Here is a 16,628-nt window from a genome sequence, read left to right on the forward strand (position 1 = left end):
TTTTTTTTATGCTTTTTTATGCTTACATGCCTTTGTGTGACCGTTTCACATCACTGTCTCCCCCCCCCCCCCCTTATGTAATGTCCCTGACGGGATCTTTAAGGGTTCAATAAATGATGATGATGATGATGATGAATAAAACTGCGGATGTTAATGAAAACTACAGAAAAAGAAAGTGTGGACTGAGGTGTTAGTCGAGACGCGGGCCTAGAGTGATGCTGTGGGGCGCTTTTTATAGGTGGGTGCTATAAAATTTTCTTGATAGTTTCCGAGGAGTGGTCATAAACGTATCGTGCGCGGCCGATAAACAAGGTTTTGTAACTCAGCATATAAGCCGTATATTTGCTTTTTGCAAAGGTGATAAGATGCTTTCAAGCCTTCCTAACAGTAGGCGAGAAGTCCTCACCGGCGCTGTATCCAGTATCTTTGAATTTTTTTCATTAGACAGAATATTCAACTTCGTTTTGTGGGCGTGAAATTTGACGATTATTGGTCTTATTTTGCCAGGTGTGTGACGCTCGAGGCGATGCTCGCGCTCAATATCGATTGGATCAACTGTTATATATGTAGGGTACCGGAACAAGAACTGATTACAGCTTCCTCAGATTGTGCGTAAGTTTCTGCAGGATCAGTGTCAGGGATGCCATAAAATATTACATTGTTGCTACGTGACCGGTTCTCAGCGTTGTCAAAACGAGCTTCAAGGTTCTTTATCTGAGCGCACATTTGCGTTGTCGCTGTCTCCATCGAGTCAAGTCGCGACTGCATCTCAGTGGTAAGTTGGTTTTGTGCCTCAAGGACACACATGCGTGCTGACAAGTCTGCGATTGTCGCGTCTGTAGCCGTAAGTTGTTTTTTCATGACTTGTATCTCTGAGAGAAGTGCAGATTTCCCGGTAGACAGTTTCCTAAGCTCAGCAAGCACGGTATCAAAATCACGTCCCGGGTTTGATTCAGTATCCCCAGCCAACAGTAACAAGGATCGAACAACATGAACACATTCAATACCAATACAGATACAGCTCTATGGGCTCGATAGCTGTAGTAAGAGATAATTGCTAGTTTTCTTAGCAAATAGGCTGTAGAAATCACCAACCTGCATGATGAAGGCGAAAGGGTTAGACTGTGCAGTTGCACAGCCACCGAGCCCACCGAGCAGCGCGGATGGACGCTGCTTCTTTTGCCTTAGCTCCTTCGTTCCGTGAGGTTGAAGGCCGCCCTTGCCTTGTGTCGTCTCCACCGACGTTCTCCCCGAAACGAACCTCTTGTGCCAATCGAGAACTCGTGCCCGCGAGAATGTCTCGTTGCCGTAAGCGTCACGAAGGAGCTCATACGTCTGTGTGGCTGTGTTGCGAAGCTTCACACTGAATTTTATGTTTACACGCTGTTCGATGTGCACGTACATCTCTCCACATTCATTCACTGTAGAATGCGCAGACGACCAGTGACACCGTATTTGCTACATGTAGTGCCATCTGGCTGCAACGGCAGAAACTAACATAAATAGCTCAGGTTAGCCCGAAAAGATGGCGCTCCACATACGCACCAACTTTTGTTTTGGGGAATCATTTCTAGAGAAGAAAACATACCAGTCTCTAAATTGTAGGGTCAGAGGTTGAACTTCTATTAACCTGTTGCCTAAAAGATATTAATTACAAAGGTGCAGAAAAAACAACTATGCCGCTAATGGGATCCGAACCCACGACCTCCGAATTTCGCGTCCGGTGCTCTACCAAGTGTGGCTTAAACGCTCCCGTCATTCACATTGACCCCCCACACGACACATTCCGAAACTTGCATGTGTTGCCGTCTTTTTTTTTCTTTTGTGTGTGTGTGTTCATTGTCACGGATCTCCCCGGAGAACACTCGGAACGAAAGAATGGACTAGGTGACAGGTGTACCCACACCAACGCACATTTAATACACCCTACGTGACAAACACACTAGAACACAAAACTAACAAAACACAAAACTCAAAGACTATAAATACACACGACCCGGGCCCACTGCTACCCGCGTCTACTACTAGCGTTCCAATATTAGCGGTCGGCGTTCGTGCTCACGGTTGGTTCGGTGCGGATGCGGCGTTGTATGGATCCAGTAGCCGGCGTCAAGGCGGCGTTCGACGTGCTTGGGCTGGCGTCGCTGGCGGTGTCGCTGGCTGCGTATTACAAGCTCCCCGTCCAAGCGCCCGTGGAGGTGATGCCGGTGTTGTTGGCGTCGGGGGCACCGCCCGGATGGGTGGCAACAGCTCTGGAGACACCCCTGGCCGTAGCAGGTGGTAGCGTCCTCCGTTGACTCCCCGGAACGGTCTCAGGCACGGCAGGACGTCCACGATGCGAGGCCGTAGAACGCGAGCTCACCGGAGCAGTAGCCGGCGCCGCTCTCTTCCAGCCGGTGCGTCCCTGAATCGCCGGAGCCTCCGCTTCTCTGCTGTTCCCCCCCCGTGCCTCGCTCTTCCTCGCCCTTTTATAGCCTTGGCGTTAGTCCACGTAAGCCTTGTCGTCGTCTTCTCCTTCTTCTCTTCACCACCAATCATCTCTTTCCACCTCACCGAATGCTTCTCCACCAATCATCTCTCTCCACCTCACCGAATGCTTCTCCACCAATCGTCTCTCTTCACCTCACCGAATGCTTCGTCTTCATCTTCTTTCTTCTTCGGTTAATCCACGTCGTCTTCTTCACACCTCTTTCCTTTAAAATTTTCTTTAGGCTCCTTAATATATGTCGGCCCGAAATACGCGGGTTCGATCCCGGCCGCGGCGGTCGAATTTCGATGGAGGCGAAATTCTAGAGGCCCGTGTACTGTGCGATGTCAGTGCACGTTAAAGAACCCCAGGCGGTCGAAATTTCCGGAGCCCTTCACTACGGCGTCTCTCATAGCCTGTGTCGCTTCGAGACGTTAAACAACCATAAACCAAACTTAATATATGTGACATACTTTCACTGTGCACGTGCGTCTAGTTATGCTCACTGCGCCGCTGATTCCGCCTTGACCTTTTGTGTCGAACAGGCTCTAGATGACGGAAGTCTCCTGCCCTCTTTGCATTCTATTTTGGTTTATTTTTTACTCCATTTGGCCGGCGGCACGCGAGTGCATGTATCTCTAGTACACCTGTCACACGGGTACTTGTAAGGCCATAGTAATTAAAGTTATTTGCCTCAAGGGTGCGTGACGCGCATCTACACGGCAAAGCGCCGAGACCTTTGCGACAAAGGTCCGTAGCCACAAAGACTGTCGTTAGCGGCCTTAAAGGGGCCATGACCGCCTATTTTCACGCATACCCTGCTTATCCCCTTTAATTCCCAATAGGTTAAATTAAAATTCCCCCAATCTTCAGTTGATTCTGTGCGGTAAATATTTTTAAATAGAATTTTTTTGTTTCTTTTGCGAACTGCTTGCTGGTATGGCAACCTCTGTTCGCTGACGACGCGTGGCGTGTGTGCTCTCGTGACGTCACGAGAGCATACACGCCACGCGTCGTCTGCTGCGAGCTCTTGAGGTGCTTGCATGCACACCGTAGACAGCGGTCGCTCGAAAAGTTTTCTCTTTTAGCCTAGCGAAATAAACTGCATTTTCCGTGTTCTCTTTTGGGAAGCCTTCTACTTAGTACGCGAGCTGAGTGATCTTTGGGAATGCGGACTTGCTCGTGGCGCCCACTTTGCGATTGTTGAGGAAACAGAAATCGATGGACCCCTACTTTATTATTTACGCTTAGAAGCATGCTGTTCGTATGTTATGAGTGTGGTCTCTTTTGAGCAGTCAAGTGATCCCGAATGTGAAAAGCGGCACGTGCCGTGCATGCCTTCGCCGATATGCGCTGTGAAAGCCGCGGCGTTTCGTAGCTAGCTACCAAATTCTTGTCCGTTATTCATCGCTCGATAATTAGACTCAAATTATCAAAAGGTGCACTACAGTAACCTTGAGGCACGAAAGCAGCAGAGAAAAGTGCCGAGTGCGACGACTTCTGCGCTGCATGTACGCGCTCCTAAGTCGAACATACATTTCCTTCGACTCATAGAACCTTTTTGCAGGAACCAAGCCGCTTGCAAAACCCTACGTGACTCGAATGCGTTCACTGTCCGCACCGATGAATAGCCGCCGCCGTATAAAAGAGTGCTTCGAAATAATAGTACAGCATTTTGCTGTGCGTGCGCATTGTGCCCCAGGAGTGCGACGATTACGACAACTGCAGCCCCGCGCTGAGGTTGTTTACATGGCTGTGCGCAAACAGTACTGTTTGTTTCCGTGCCATAAAACGCCAGGTGGGTTATCCTTATCTTAAATATTACGTACTCTTGCTCACAAATTGCACTTTTACTCATTTACATACCATGATAACAGTGCAATAAGCGCTGATGATCCTATATCGCCTGCTTAGGAAAGGCTTCGCGTAGGATCCCGGCGCTTTCTGCTAATTGTATCTGCTTTGTCTTATGTCACCAAAATTTAATTTTAGATCGGTTAAGCTAAAATTACGTTCGGCCATTACTTGAATTAATGAAAATAACCAGATTTGTAATCCACAGTCGAAGCCGATGGCTGCTGCCGGCTGCCTTCTGCACATGCTATGCAGACCGGATCACATATATCGGCACTTCCTCCTTACTGTACTCGCGTCCCGCGATGTAGGCAGTCATCGATTTGAGGGCACTGTAGCCAAAACTACGCTCGACAGCTATTTGCAGGCGCTAAAACTTGCGAATTCGCTCTCCGAAATCGCCGAAATCGCAGACAAGAATCCTGAGTACTCGCTAGGTCTCGTCACGAAAGGGGCCGGCGATCCACCGTCAACCGAAATTCAAGAATATGGCAAAAGTTCCTTACTGATTATTAGCAAAGTGTGAAGATATGATATGTAGCCGCTTGTTTCGCTTTTTTCGATAAAGATAAGGTACACAAGCGCAGGTTTTCTGGCCGTCGCCTCACCGGGCGTGAAGCTTTAGCTCGGCCGCACAAGACCAGGCGACGGCGGCGAGCGGCGTTTTCTGCCCTTGTCGCTTGCCTTGCTTATCGGTTCTATGCGCAGGCACCTAATGAAAGCAGATCTTCGCTGGTGCACGCACATTGCGTATGTCGCCGTGGCTAGCATGAGGTCCAATAAGTTTTAAAATTCTCAAGTTTATAGAATGTCATACCAACTAGTCCCCTATCACACTCTTCTGGTTCCCACTAAGCTGACTCTTAACATTACTACGATACGCGGTCGTTGGTCGTGCTGGCGGCGTCGTCGGTCTAACGTGACAGGCCAGTGCGTCAGCGACGGCGTTTGCTTACCGATCAGCCCACCGACCGTCGATCGCCGTCGCACCGGCCTATAGTGTGACCGGACCCTACCTATACCGAAGAAAAAGTGCGTTACTGTTATTATCGCTTTTGCGGTACCAGTCATTCATACATGGGGGACGACTGCTACTTTGATCACCCGCGAAAGTACAGGGGGAATGAGACCTCGCTGCGCATATTGCAGCAACGAGAGCAGACGACGTTGCTCCGTGCATGTGCTAGTGGCGTGACGAGAGCTTTAGAATATGGCGGTCGCTGCCGATGGGAGGAGTCCCCCGGTCTCAATTTCGATCGTAATTTTTGGAAAATACAGGGCGTCCAGGGCAGCCAAATTTCGGACATTGAATCATAAGCTCTTGCATTAGTTACTGAAGCAGAAAACTGGAAGATGAAGAGCGACCATGTCATGGCCCTTTTAAAGTTGCTTAAAGGAGCAACCGGGACGTCAGCGCCAGTTAGCGAGCTAAAAGAATAAAAAATTGACGCAATTTTAGTTTCGAAAACGTAAAAACATATAATTAATCCTGTTTAATGGTTGATTTTGCGTTATAGTTCACTTAACACTTCTAGACATCTAAGAAAAGACTCGAATGTTTTTCAGCAGCCGCATCGACATATACATGAGTGCGCCTCACGCTTTGCTGTTTTTTCTTCGTTTCCTTTTTGCTGTGTGCGCATTTTTCGTTTGCTAGTGTTTTCTGTTTGTCGCGCACGTAGTTGAACTGCTTTATTTCATATTTATAGCGGTTCGTTTTTATGTGCATGTTATTTTAATTTTGCACACAATATCAATGGAGGCCCCTGGGGCAAGTACCAAGTTGGGCGCACAGACGTGCGCAGCAAATGAAAGCACTACGAGAGCACCGCGCGCCGACTGGCCGGAGCCTGAAACATGGGCTGTCATCCGTATCTGGGAAGTTCACCTTTCAGAACTGCACGGCGAGAGGCGGAACGGGCCCGTTTACGAAGCCATTGCTAATACACTGGCCGAACGTGGCATCATAAAGACAGAGGACCAGGTGCATTCCGAAATAGAAAACTTGAGTACAGAATAGCGGTGAGTAGGGAACATAGTCAAGTGCTACTTTTATAAATACCGTGGCATTATATTAGATTGCTAAGTGTCGCGAGATTTTGTGCTATGATAACAGCGCTGCAGATTTGAAATCTGCGACAGGTGAGGCACAGTTTTAACTCAGATTTTGCGAGAGGGGCTGCTGCATTGGGATGGGGGCAGCTTCTGGCTTTTCACACTACGTGCAGCATGCGAAAATGCGTACTTGCCGCAGTAAACTTGTTTTGTTCAATAGCAGCAGTTAAAATGGGTATTCGTATAAGGTACTCCTTTGTCTACCTGAGTGTTGGGAACCTAGTGCTCATGGGACTCTGCTTGCAGGAGGTGGTCACGAAAGCACACTGGGCAAGGCGCCATACCCCTGACGTTCTATTGGGAGCTGCACGGGTTTTTGGGAAGCCTGCCAGTTAGTGACCGCTCTCTGATAGAAGAGAGCCCTTGTCACCCTGTCAACACAGTCGAAGAGGTAATTTTCTTAGAAGAATACACATTTGCATCTGCAAGAACGACTTCTGAACCTTTGAAATCATAACAAATTTAAATGCTAGGCGAATAGAGAGTAGGAAACTGCTAGTGGGAGAATTCTGTGTCCTTTACACAAGGCAGAAATTCAGCGAGATTTTCCGACTGCTCACTTGAGATGAAATTGCATTGGTTGGTGTTTGAAGCCCTCATGTACAACAAACCACTGCTCATGACTTGTTGGGCGAAGGATTTGTATCGTTTATTTTGAATGACAGGATCTTTAAATATGTTATAACATGAAGCTGTATCAAACATATGAATGCGAGACTTATAACTAACGCTAAGCACCAAGTTAAAACATATCAGCATGTTATCACAGCTCTGTTTTGTGCTTAGGTGTAACAGACAGACGGACAGAGGCTCATTTCAGTTGTAACAGCAGACAATGCCACAGTTCTTGCTAGTACAATCCGCCAGCGGCAGAAGCGGAAGCGACCAATCACAGCAGCGCAAAAAACGCAGCAATCTCTGCTAGAGGAGCAGCGTCTCCTGCGTCAGGATCTAAAAGAATATAGAATAATAGCGCTTGAGCTCTGTGAGCGACAAGTGAAAGCGGAAGACCTCGCTCAAGGATTGAAGGACTTCCTTAACAATTAAAATGCAGAAATCTCATGGCATGGTTTAAGCAAAAAGCGTACTGGTGCTAAAAGACGGAGACAACACACACAAGACAGGACTGGCGCGAAGTTCCATCTATGTTTGTTTATAGAAAAACCACTTAATAAACACAGGAGCAGGCAAAAAGGTTAAAGGAAAACAGATACATCGTTTACGCTCTTTGCGTGAATCATGTCAAAGTCTTGCTGGAAATCTCAGCTTGCATTCATGTATATGTTACTGTTGGTCCACAGGCTGCGCGAAAGGCACAAGGCAGTGTTTCAATACAGTGCTGACAGCTGTGCACATTTAACACAATAGAGCGACAAAAAGTGCCTCAGAAAATTTAAGGGCGAAAGAACAAGGAAAAATTGATGTGTACTATGTGACACTGGCAATTATAATCATGAAAGTACTGATACTGTATACAAAGACATTTGTTCACAGAAGACGCATATCGACACGCATGTCCACATCCGTGCTTGTGTGTCTTGCACGAGGCTTATGTCCAGATCATGCCACGCCAAATATCGGCCTGAAGGAGTGCTTCTCACACCAACGAAATCAGGTGGGAAACCCCCATTAAGTTAGTTAACCTGATTGTTCAGACATCTAGATCAAGAAGTTGACATGAATGGGGTTACCCAATCTTCTCATTTGTTTGTGCGAGAAAACCACTCCTTCAGGAGTGCTTTCAGTGCAGCAAGCCAAGCAGCAAGCAGTTTGCAGCAGGCCACAAAGCTAGACCTGCTTTTGTCCCACACTTGCATCAAATGCTGCCTAGGATTAGGTATGCTGCTTAGAGGTACAAAACATGGGCAGCACTCTTCGTCATGTTCAGTGCCCTTCTGCTCCAGCTGCCGAAAGTAGTGCACAAGAGCTGCCCGAACACTAGCCCCACTAGCAACTTCTAACTGCGCCGTATAAGCAGGTTGCTCAAAAGCCTGTGTCCTGCTGGAAAACCTCATCCAGGCGGGCACCAAAAATGTTCCCATATGTGGTTGAGAGTGCAGCAGGCTCTAATAATCACAGGCACATGCCTGATCTCGCACTCCACCCTTTTCATGGCGTATCGAAAGAGGGCTTTCATCCTCCCAAGGGCATTTTCAGCAATCCTTCGTGCTTTGGACAAATAATTGAAGCGTCTTTTTTCTTCCTGTAATGGGTCATTTTGCGGGAAGGATTTCATGTGATTCCCCGACAGGGCAAAAGCCCGGTCGCAAAGGATCAACAGGAAAACAGCAGTGGCACTGATCACTGTGACTGGCGCCTTGAATACCGGCCCTTCAAGTGTTTCAGCCAGATCGGATTTAGTGTACACATGGGAGTTGTGGCACCGTCCTGGGCTGCCTATACTAACTTACCGAATCCGGTATTTATGGTGCACAAGGGCCAGAAGGATGACACTGTATATCCACAAGGACAAAGCTGATCTTTTATGCACAAGGTTTCATGGTGAAAATATTGGGCGTTTGTTTAAGAGCAGCAGATTTGAATTAGCCTAACGTTGTAGAGGGTCGTATACTTCTCAAGGTGAAAACAGAAGCGCTTGAGGACATCGGACGTGAGTAATGTTCCCATCGTTGTGGCTGTGCAAAACGCATGAGAGCAGTGACAGCACAATGCCCTGTATGCGCCTGCTCAATGGCTTGCAAGTATCTGATATAATTAGCACACATGTTCACCTTAGTTGCGGACAACAGTATATATATGGCTGTGTGTGGATAAAGCACAACTTGCATAATAATGATTACTGAAAATAGAATTATAAATAGATGAGAAGCAGTAAATGTGATTTTAGATTGCAAAGGATTTTTTAGATCCATGGAAATAAAATAAACTTTGAAAGAATGCTGCAGTGTAGTGAGCAGCCATGAAGTTATAATTAGGTCACTTCATACATATTCTAAACACTACCATGTTTCACAGTTCTGTTATGCCAACTACGTAGTGCATTATAGCCCACTTCATTCAAACGGGGTGGAGACGCCGGGAAATGGCAGCTATCCAAGGCCCCCACTGTCTGCAAACTCGTTAATATGTTCATCCACTTCGTTTGGTGCCGTCATACGGATCCACTCCTGTTCAGTTACATCCACCACAGTCTCGGCAAACTCCCTATGCATAGTGTTCACAGTTGACAGCCCAACACCAAAGACTGTAGCTACCACCCGGTCTGCGGCAGCTGAGCAGAGTGTTCAAAAGTCCAATTCCGACAATCATTTTTGTACACTGATGGCCTACCGCATATTTGTATGTTCACGCTGCATTGCGGGCCGGCACAGGTCCACAAGGTATCGAAAAGCAGCCAGGTCAACGCGGAACGCTTGTCGAAAATGCTGGTCTCCGAGGTTCGGCAAAATATCCTCAAACCATCGCTCGTTGCGGGTATACACCCACCTACGGCGGTGCGCTAGTTCACGGAAGGAACGCCACGGCGTTGCAATAGGAAACGTTTGTGAGAAGTTCTTATTCGAGTGCGTCACCGTGCGCCTCAGCCGCATTCGCCACCGCGCGTAATGATACCAAAGCGGCAATCTTCATTGCAATTTCGCACTTCGTGTTAACGTTTTCTGATTCGTCGCTCATGATTACGGCATCACGTTGAGCAGGCACGACCAAATTTATTTGAAATACGCAAAAGGACATAAGCAAGAGTACGCTGCTGACAGAGAACGAGAAGACGAACGAAAAAATGCGCTTACCGTGGTTAGACCGGGAACGATGAAAAAAAAAGAAAGTTTTGTTTCAAAATCTCCGCTTCTCACTTTCAGAAAGTTCGTTTATTATCGTAGTAGCTACTTTTTCCAACGTAAACGAAAGCAGTCTTGTCCTCGTATCACTTCAGCTGAACTGCTATCGTCTCCTTAAATTTCCTATAGATGTTCCTATAGCGCCGCTCTACATATAGCCTTAGTGATTGCCGGTTACATTTGGCGTTCACGGATGCCGCGTTCTATCTCTTTCAGATTTGCCATTTAGCAGCGCCGCTACTCATTTTCGATTTTCCTCCTTTCGTGTAACAAGACAACATGACGGCAAAGGCCCTGTAGAAGTCCAGTGTGACATAGGTATAATTCTTATCTGTTCTGCGATTCCGCCAGCGTCTCTTTCTGGGCACCTTACTCGCCGCCGCTCTGTTGTTGCCGTGAGCGGTGCCTATTCTCCCCTCCTGCTCCTTGTTTTTTGTTTTGTTTTTCTTCTGTCTGCTCCTCGGGCCTCCAAGGTGTTCGGCAGGTATCATCGCATTTTTCTCCCCCCCCCCTACTTCTTTTTTCTCGTATTTTTTCTTCTCAGCTCATCTTCTTTCACGTATCCGTTTGCTTGTTGTATTCACTGATGTTCACTAGGGGTCCGCATGGCGCATACGGCACCCGAAAAGGCAGCTTTTGGCAACGCACAAAATCGGCCCTGAGCGCGGTTTTTCAGTTTTAATTTTCGTTTACCCGTCAGCATTTCGTCTTTTTGGGATTCTCGTCTTATTTCACTACAATTTCTACCTGTTGCGCTGTCAACTGCATGAGGAGACATGCAAAGTCTTCGGGAAAGACATTTTATTTTACAGTAAAACTCTGACGCAGTACTTCTTGCCAATGTCGTAGGGGTCATATGAGTTCATACCTGACAACGTGGTTTTTGGCCAGGGGGCAGCCATTTGGAGAAGGGTTAGTTTTTTTTTATGAAGTTAGCATGTCACGCAGGTTCCGTGTCCTACGGTATGCTACGTGGGGTGGCTGTGAAAATACTCGTGTCAGGCGGCTTCTCTGCATAAGAATATTGGATGTTTCTTGAGGATACCGTTAACTTTGGGCATTTATGCACAATGGGTTAGCACTAAATTGGTGCTTGGTGGTCGTTCTGCGTGTTTATCTGAACTGAGGAGTTCCTTGCGCTCTATTGCATCTGCGCGTTTTATTGCGTCGCCAATTATTTGTGGTGTGTATATTTTTCTTGTAAGAGCATTTCGCAGATTTCAGCAGTTGTCAGCAAAGTCGGAATCGTAAGAGGAAATCTCTTTAAAGCGGAGTGCTTGGCTGTATGGGATATGAAGTGCTTGGCTGTATGGATTGCTCATTCAAAAGAAAATAATACTATGTAAGACTGGGCATGGGCTTTAGAAATTCGGCCACAAATCGCAACTTGGCCGGGTCCGGGAGAACGCCATCCTTCGACACGACATGTCCGAGAATGGTGAGCTGCCGAGCTCCGAAGCGGCACTTTTTAAAATTAAGTTGGAGGCCAGCGTCGGCCAGGCAGCGAAGAACAGTCTCGAGGCGCTGGAGGTGAGACGGAAAGTCCGGGGAAAAGATTACAACGTCGTCTAGATAACAAAGGCATGTGTGCCATTTGAGCCCTCGGAGTATGTTGTCCATCATGCGCTCGAATGTGGCGGGTGCATTGCAGAGGCCGAAGGGCATGACATTAAATTCATAAAGCCCGTCGGGTGTGACGAATGCAGTTTTTGGGCGATCGGCATCCGCCATCGGCACCTGCCAGTAACCGGAGCGAAAGTCCAATTAAGAAAAGAACTCAGAGCCCTGCAGGCAGTCAAGGGCATCGTCGATACGGGGGAGAGGGTAAACTTCCTTGCGTGTAATCTTATTAAGACGACAGTAGTCCACGCAGAAACGGATGGAACCCTCTTTTTTCTTGACCAGAACCACTGGCGATGCCCACGGACTGTTCGACGGTTGTATCACGTGACGCTGGAGCATGTCGGTCACCTGGGCGTCAATGATGCTGCGTTCAGCGGCTGACACGCGGTACGGACGTTGGCGCAAAGGGGCATGGGTTCCAGTGTCAATACAGTGGGTAACGATGGTGGTGCGGCCCAAGGAAGGATGCTGGCAGTCAAACGAAGCTTGAAATCGCTGCAGAACGGCTACAATCTGGTCTCGTTGGGTAGACGTCAGGGCGGCGTCGACGGAACGGTGAAAAATATCTACAGACGACTGATCCGTGATGGGAACAGGCGTAATGGCGCTGACGTGAAGGCCGGCCGCGCTATCGACGAGGGGGTATGCGGAGGCGGGATCGAGAACGGGAACGCTACCAAGCGATTGGCCACGGAGTAAAGTGGTAGGGCAGGAGAACGGGTTGGCCACACAAATAGCGCTGGAGCAACGAACAATTGTCAGCACAGCATGAGGCAGCAAAACAGACTTCTGGGCAGCGCATCGTAAAGAGGGGGTATAAGTCACAGTTGCATCTGATAGCGCAGCACAAGAGAGAGGCACCAGCACTGAAAAGAAAGGTGGAACGTGTGTGTCCTCTGAGACGAAAGCAGCAGCAGCAGCAGCAGCAGCAGCAGCAGCAGCAGCAGCAGCAGCAGCAGCAGCAGCAGCAGCAGCAGCAGCAGCAGCAGCAGCAGCAGCAGCAGCAGCAGCAGCAGCAGCAGCAGCAGCAGCAGCAGCAGCAGCAGCAGCAGCAGCAGCAGCAGCAGCAGCAGCAGCAGCAGCAGCAGCAGCAGCAGCAGCAGCAGCAGCAGCAGCAGCAGCAGCAGCAGCAGCAGCAGCAGCAGCAGCAGCAGCAGCAGCAGCAGCAGCAGCAGCAGCAGCAGCAGCAGCAGCAGCAGCAGCAGCAGCAGCAGCAGCAGCAGCAGCAGCAGCAGCAGCAGCAGCAGCAGCAGCAGCAGCAGCAGCAGCAGCAGCAGCAGCAGCAGCAGCAGCAGCAGCAGCAGCAGCAGCAGCAGCAGCAGCAGCAGCAGCAGCAGCAGCAGCAGCAGCAGCAGCAGCAGCAGCAGCAGCAGCAGCAGCAGCAGCAGCAGCAGCAGCAGCAGCAGCAGCAGCAGCAGCAGCAGCAGCAGCAGCAGCAGCAGCAGCAGCAGCAGCAGCAGCAGCAGCAGCAGCAGCAGCAGCAGCAGCAGCAGCAGCAGCAGCAGCAGCAGCAGCAGCAGCAGCAGCAGCAGCAGCAGCAGCAGCAGCAGCAGCAGCAGCAGCAGCAGCAGCAGCAGCAGCAGCAGCAGCAGCAGCAGCAGCAGCAGCAGCAGCAGCAGCAGCAGCAGCAGCAGCAGCAGCAGCAGCAGCAGCAGCAGCAGCAGCAGCAGCAGCAGCAGCAGCAGCAGCAGCAGCAGCAGCAGCAGCAGCAGCAGCAGCAGCAGCAGCAGCAGCAGCAGCAGCAGCAGCAGCAGCAGCAGCAGCAGCAGCAGCAGCAGCAGCAGCAGCAGCAGCAGCAGCAGCAGCAGCAGCAGCAGCAGCAGCAGCAGCAGCAGCAGCAGCAGCAGCAGCAGCAGCAGCAGCAGCAGCAGCAGCAGCAGCAGCAGCAGCAGCAGCAGCAGCAGCAGCAGCAGCAGCAGCAGCAGCAGCAGCAGCAGCAGCAGCAGCAGCAGCAGCAGCAGCAGCAGCAGCAGCAGCAGCAGCAGCAGCAGCAGCAGCAGCAGCAGCAGCAGCAGCAGCAGCAGCAGCAGCAGCAGCAGCAGCAGCAGCAGCAGCAGCAGCAGCAGCAGCAGCAGCAGCAGCAGCAGCAGCAGCAGCAGCAGCAGCAGCAGCAGCAGCAGCAGCAGCAGCAGCAGCAGCAGCAGCAGCAGCAGCAGCAGCAGCAGCAGCAGCAGCAGCAGCAGCAGCAGCAGCAGCAGCAGCAGCAGCAGCAGCAGCAGCAGCAGCAGCAGCAGCAGCAGCAGCAGCAGCAGCAGCAGCAGCAGCAGCAGCAGCAGCAGCAGCAGCAGCAGCAGCAGCAGCAGCAGCAGCAGCAGCAGCAGCAGCAGCAGCAGCAGCAGCAGCAGCAGCAGCAGCAGCAGCAGCAGCAGCAGCAGCAGCAGCAGCAGCAGCAGCAGCAGCAGCAGCAGCAGCAGCAGCAGCAGCAGCAGCAGCAGCAGCAGCAGCAGCAGCAGCAGCAGCAGCAGCAGCAGCAGCAGCAGCAGCAGCAGCAGCAGCAGCAGCAGCAGCAGCAGCAGCAGCAGCAGCAGCAGCAGCAGCAGCAGCAGCAGCAGCAGCAGCAGCAGCAGCAGCAGCAGCAGCAGCAGCAGCAGCAGCAGCAGCAGCAGCAGCAGCAGCAGCAGCAGCAGCAGCAGCAGCAGCAGCAGCAGCAGCAGCAGCAGCAGCAGCAGCAGCAGCAGCAGCAGCAGCAGCAGCAGCAGCAGCAGCAGCAGCAGCAGCAGCAGCAGCAGCAGCAGCAGCAGCAGCAGCAGCAGCAGCAGCAGCAGCAGCAGCAGCAGCAGCAGCAGCAGCAGCAGCAGCAGCAGCAGCAGCAGCAGCAGCAGCAGCAGCAGCAGCAGCAGCAGCAGCAGCAGCAGCAGCAGCAGCAGCAGCAGCAGCAGCAGCAGCAGCAGCAGCAGCAGCAGCAGCAGCAGCAGCAGCAGCAGCAGCAGCAGCAGCAGCAGCAGCAGCAGCAGCAGCAGCAGCAGCAGCAGCAGCAGCAGCAGCAGCAGCAGCAGCAGCAGCAGCAGCAGCAGCAGCAGCAGCAGCAGCAGCAGCAGCAGCAGCAGCAGCAGCAGCAGCAGCAGCAGCAGCAGCAGCAGCAGCAGCAGCAGCAGCAGCAGCAGCAGCAGCAGCAGCAGCAGCAGCAGCAGCAGCAGCAGCAGCAGCAGCAGCAGCAGCAGCAGCAGCAGCAGCAGCAGCAGCAGCAGCAGCAGCAGCAGCAGCAGCAGCAGCAGCAGCAGCAGCAGCAGCAGCAGCAGCAGCAGCAGCAGCAGCAGCAGCAGCAGCAGCAGCAGCAGCAGCAGCAGCAGCAGCAGCAGCAGCAGCAGCAGCAGCAGCAGCAGCAGCAGCAGCAGCAGCAGCAGCAGCAGCAGCAGCAGCAGCAGCAGCAGCAGCAGCAGCAGCAGCAGCAGCAGCAGCAGCAGCAGCAGCAGCAGCAGCAGCAGCAGCAGCAGCAGCAGCAGCAGCAGCAGCAGCAGCAGCAGCAGCAGCAGCAGCAGCAGCAGCAGCAGCAGCAGCAGCAGCAGCAGCAGCAGCAGCAGCAGCAGCAGCAGCAGCAGCAGCAGCAGCAGCAGCAGCAGCAGCAGCAGCAGCAGCAGCAGCAGCAGCAGCAGCAGCAGCAGCAGCAGCAGCAGCAGCAGCAGCAGCAGCAGCAGCAGCAGCAGCAGCAGCAGCAGCAGCAGCAGCAGCAGCAGCAGCAGCAGCAGCAGCAGCAGCAGCAGCAGCAGCAGCAGCAGCAGCAGCAGCAGCAGCAGCAGCAGCAGCAGCAGCAGCAGCAGCAGCAGCAGCAGCAGCAGCAGCAGCAGCAGCAGCAGCAGCAGCAGCAGCAGCAGCAGCAGCAGCAGCAGCAGCAGCAGCAGCAGCAGCAGCAGCAGCAGCAGCAGCAGCAGCAGCAGCAGCAGCAGCAGCAGCAGCAGCAGCAGCAGCAGCAGCAGCAGCAGCAGCAGCAGCAGCAGCAGCAGCAGCAGCAGCAGCAGCAGCAGCAGCAGCAGCAGCAGCAGCAGCAGCAGCAGCAGCAGCAGCAGCAGCAGCAGCAGCAGCAGCAGCAGCAGCAGCAGCAGCAGCAGCAGCAGCAGCAGCAGCAGCAGCAGCAGCAGCAGCAGCAGCAGCAGCAGCAGCAGCAGCAGCAGCAGCAGCAGCAGCAGCAGCAGCAGCAGCAGCAGCAGCAGCAGCAGCAGCAGCAGCAGCAGCAGCAGCAGCAGCAGCAGCAGCAGCAGCAGCAGCAGCAGCAGCAGCAGCAGCAGCAGCAGCAGCAGCAGCAGCAGCAGCAGCAGCAGCAGCAGCAGCAGCAGCAGCAGCAGCAGCAGCAGCAGCAGCAGCAGCAGCAGCAGCAGCAGCAGCAGCAGCAGCAGCAGCAGCAGCAGCAGCAGCAGCAGCAGCAGCAGCAGCAGCAGCAGCAGCAGCAGCAGCAGCAGCAGCAGCAGCAGCAGCAGCAGCAGCAGCAGCAGCAGCAGCAGCAGCAGCAGCAGCAGCAGCAGCAGCAGCAGCAGCAGCAGCAGCAGCAGCAGCAGCAGCAGCAGCAGCAGCAGCAGCAGCAGCAGCAGCAGCAGCAGCAGCAGCAGCAGCAGCAGCAGCAGCAGCAGCAGCAGCAGCAGCAGCAGCAGCAGCAGCAGCAGCAGCAGCAGCAGCAGCAGCAGCAGCAGCAGCAGCAGCAGCAGCAGCAGCAGCAGCAGCAGCAGCAGCAGCAGCAGCAGCAGCAGCAGCAGCAGCAGCAGCAGCAGCAGCAGCAGCAGCAGCAGCAGCAGCAGCAGCAGCAGCAGCAGCAGCAGCAGCAGCAGCAGCAGCAGCAG

At 52.3% G+C, this 16,628-nt stretch overlaps 1 protein-coding gene across 2 annotated transcripts in view; it reads left to right on the top strand.

The window, feature by feature from the left end:
* LOC144100731 (uncharacterized) overlaps positions 1 to 16,628 on the top strand; it is a 308,214-nt gene that overhangs the window by 91,475 nt on the left and 200,111 nt on the right. Inside the window, exon 2 of one of the 2 annotated variants that reach the window (XM_077633568.1) lies at positions 6,683 to 6,827. The exons of the other annotated variant lie outside the window; for it this stretch is intronic. The gene's annotated coding sequence lies outside the window, so the exon portion shown is untranslated. The remainder of the gene's footprint in view (positions 1 to 6,682; positions 6,828 to 16,628) is intronic. 2 annotated transcript variants of the gene reach the window in all.

The sequence above is a fragment of the Amblyomma americanum genome, chromosome 8 (genome assembly GCF_052857255.1).
Source record: "Amblyomma americanum isolate KBUSLIRL-KWMA chromosome 8, ASM5285725v1, whole genome shotgun sequence".
NCBI lineage: Eukaryota > Metazoa > Arthropoda > Arachnida > Ixodida > Ixodidae > Amblyomma > Amblyomma americanum.